Consider the following 4,518-nt stretch of genomic DNA (forward strand, 5'->3'; position numbering starts at 1 on the left):
TATATATATATACGTACGTATATATGAATGTATACAATCTGGCTTTCCACAGGTTTCCGATAAACAATTCTCTGATTGTGGTGTTCTTTGTCTGCAGGATGTTACATTGTAGTATGGTTTCTAAATCAAGCTTTACGCTATATAACAAAAATATTTTACATTTTCGTTTTATATCCTGAAGAGTTTTATTTCTCAGTATAATCTTCCTAAAATCTAAAAGAGATCTTGATGCTCTCGAAATTTCGCTATTGTGATGCTGGGTATAACTTAAAATTTCCCTCTGTAAAAATCTTTTCGGATACAGATAAATTCTTTCATCTGTAGATGATAGAATTTTTCATTTTTTTACTTTAGTGAAATTTGAAAAACAAATTTTTGAGATATTGAATATTATATAATGCCAACTTCTTAAGCGTATCATTTTAATTTTGTAGCAACTACGTAAGTAGACAACACTATCATTATTATTGGAGATTATGCGAAGCGGTTGCAATTATTTGCCTCATGAATTTTTCCAATTTGTGAAGTCAATATTGAAAAAAATACGCTATCACTGCATTCATTAATAGGTTTGAGGCTTGCATGATGTAATATACGCTCTCATATGGACCAATAACAAACCTCGGGTACTCGGTTTGGCCCCGAGAACACTGACAAAGAAATAAAATAATAAAAGACGCATGTTCGTTCCATGGGAGATATTCGTTTTCCTTCTTTGAAAACTGGAAATATATTTCATGGAAACCGAACAGAATACTGAACAGTCTTCATATAAGTATAGTTGCCCAGGTAAAACATATTTAATTTTTGTTAATAAATATTTGTATATGGAGGAAGGTTCTTTCGAAGAAAGTAGCAGAATGGATTAAACGTTTCTTCTTCTTCTTCTTCTTCTTCTTCTTCTTCTTCTACTGCTGCTGCTGCTGCTGCTACTACTACTACTACCTTCAACGCAGTGCTCCATGTTACACATTGTTCAATGCCTGTCACAACTACAATAATAATAATAAAAAAAATATGTATGGCCGTGTGGTTAAGTTGTTCCGCTTTCAGTCACGTAGATTCGCTTTCAGTACAACAGGGCCCCTTGGAAAAGTGTTTTTCACTGTAGATATGGGGCGACAAATGCATTGTTTGTAAATACGTTAGACCGAAACTCTGTGGAATCCTCTCTTAAATATATCATTTTTCCCTCGTTCCTCTTTTATTTATTTATGTCATGGACTGCGGTTATGCTAAAGGAATCACTCCGGGACTTATATATTCTTAATCGTGGTACCTATTCTATCATTCATCTTTTGCCGCACCGCTAATTTATGGAGCGTTATGCAAAACAATACCGGTTGTTATGCGCTGATTGGGGACAAACTGATACATAATCACACAAACACAAACGCACACATATACGTACATACATAGAGGAAACATCTACGTTAGAGCTACTTCTGTTTAAGCGATTTCGCGCTGACTGAGACTGTGAAGTATGACCATTAATTCCGGGATGCGGTAGCTAACTTCGTTCTTAAAGTAACTTGTATTGCGTAGTTTTACATTGTATGCATATGCATATGTATGTATGTATTTATGCATGTATGTATGTATGTATGTATTATGTAAGTATGCGTATGTGTGTGTTTTACTGTCATGAACTCAAACACAATCACCAACAACAACAACAGAAATATGGAACATGAAGTAGATAATCACATCCATTTCAAATATAAACATGTAATGTAGTATCCTAGAGTATATAAATGATTAAATAAAATGTCTTGATCTTAGTCCTATGAGGATTGAGTTCAGACCAAATTGTAACAACATGCAATTAGCAAAACAATATGACCACTACATTACCAACAATACCGGTTCACCATCATAAACATTTAAACCAATGCCATCTACATGATTGAACCGATCAACAAATCAACTATCGTATCCAACTGGTAATAATACTAGGGGGTGCTGAAAATTCCTGCCTTTAAAGGTGTCGGGAATGAACGTGTTCGAGGCACAACCTTATGTGTTCTTCTACAGAGCTTAGACACACTGAAAGACCATTGCAATAAGTGTATGAATCTGAGAGGTGAATATTTTGTATAAAATCATAATAAACTAATCCTCCTGTATTTTCTTTTAAACAAAGCCAGACATTTTTATCCACCCACCACCGTAGATATGTGCGTTTTCCTGATTGCGCATGTCTGAGTGTGTATGAAAACACAAGCAGCACAGTTTTGAAAGACAAGATCGGAAAATTTTGCAGGTCAACAGCGGTTGTTTCACAAGGATTCCTCCTCACCCTGGTGCATTTCAGAATCCTACTCGTGAACATCATGATCTACAGCCCACTGTTTTCATTGCTAAACAGCCCATTTCCAGCATGCCCTTTGCTGATGTTATTGACCTGTTAATAAGCACTGAAGCAGAACTACATCAGCTTGCCACCAGCTTGGAAAAAATATCAGAAATAATTCGGGAGGAGACCAGCAAAGAAAAGAGCAAGACAGTAATAACTACAAAAACACTGAAACCAACATCAGGCTAAACGGATAAAGACTTAATGAAGTGGACACCTTCAAGTACTTAGGATCCACTTTGAACAAAGACGGCAGATCTCAAAAGGAGAAAGCAACAAGACTCTGTGTAGGCTCTGTTGCCATGACGAAACTGAAGACAATATGGAGAACCAAATCCATTACTTTTCCAACAAGGCTCAGAGTATATAAAAGTGTGGTTATTTCTATCTTTGTTTATCGATATGAAAGATAAACTCTTGCAGTTGACATGGAGTGAAGTATCCGAGTATTTGAGCATACGTAATTCAGGAGGCTGCAACACGTCCTGCACAGAACACAAAACAAACAGCTTTGTCAGGCAGGGAATCAACAAATATGCTGGCAGGCAGGACTTACTCCTTTGCGTTAGTAAAAAGACAAATGCTTGCCTGGTACGGTCATGTATTCGGTCACAGCTATTTGGGCAAATCATTTTTCAATGCACAGCGGAGGGAGAGCGAAAGGGAGGCACATAAAGAAAAACTTGGTTTCACAACATCAAGAATTGAACAAGTCAGAACAAACACCGAACCTGCTACGCGTTACTGAGAAAAGAGACCAGTGGCGACGGCTGAAAACGTAAGCGTCTAGAGTGGAACCACAAAGACAGGCTGCATCATCCAAGGGATCTTGATGATGATGGCATTGATACGTTAAAAGGTACAGTCGACATACTGGGGCCGATATGTTCCACTGCAACCGTTCAAGGCGATGCCCCAGTATAGCTGTACTGTAGAACATACAATATATGTATTTATAAGTATGTTTATATATGAAAGTGCGTGTGTATGTGTCTTTGTACATGTGAGGTTGTCTGTGTGATGTAATGTGTCGCAACATCATCAGTTCATCCGCATTTTAGATAAAGCTATTTTCGTTTTCTTCATTGGACGCTAGTATGGATGACAGCGCATGGTCGTGGCCCCTATATTTTAAAGGACGCTTGGTTAGATTTACCAAAACACCTTGGCAGTATGAAAAAGAAAAAGGCAAATTGCTCAATTGTTTGTTGCTGTTTATACAATGAATAAATTTACAAGATTTATTCTACAATCTAATATAGAATTCAACCGTGGAATGAAGAAATCTTAAGAATATTTACAGAATGTATTGTTCATGCAATGGCCTGCAGAACATTACATGAACAGCGAACATAATCGATGGAATACACTGAAACAGAAAAATAAACGCACCAATGGCCTACATTTCTATTTCTTTCATTCTCGTAAGGCACTTCAAGAACTTAAGAAGGGATCATTTCTGTACGCCTTTATTTTTTAGTGCACAGCGACATTGCTATGTGTGCATGTATGTATATGTATGCACATATGTTTAAATATAAGAGTATGAGCATGAACAAATGTTTGTAACATTTGAAATTAATTTCAAATATATAGTGTTATTGCGTTGCACCATATTGTCATACCCATGGTCCTTTTCTTCTTTGTTGGAACAGAGGAAATTAAAGCATTTATTTCAAGTATAACGCGAACGATGAAATCACAAGATACAAGGGTAAGCGCCATATATAATTATATTCATGTCGTGGTTTTAAGCATTCGCACATGGCTAGCAATTTTAGGGACGGTTTAAATACATCAAACCCAGCATTGACCTGCTATTATTTTATCGGACCCGATGAAGATAAAAGACGACCTCGCTGAAATTTGAACTAAGAACGTAACGCCGGATGAAAGGCCGCTAAATACTTTTGCTAGCGATTCTACCCTCTCGCCACTTTAATCAGTGTTCTAATATTTTTGTGTAACAATATAAGCTAACATTTATTCAGTGCTAGATTATATCGCATAGTGATTCCGATTATCTGCCTATGTGCATGGCAGAGACACAATCTCTGTGATCAATCTATCGTTACTTTAGCAACATTATACACACATACACACACACACACATCTATATATGTGTGTATATAGGTATATACATATATATATATATATATATA

This window comes from Octopus bimaculoides, chromosome 19 (genome assembly GCF_001194135.2).
Source record: "Octopus bimaculoides isolate UCB-OBI-ISO-001 chromosome 19, ASM119413v2, whole genome shotgun sequence".
NCBI classification, from domain to species: domain Eukaryota; kingdom Metazoa; phylum Mollusca; class Cephalopoda; order Octopoda; family Octopodidae; genus Octopus; species Octopus bimaculoides.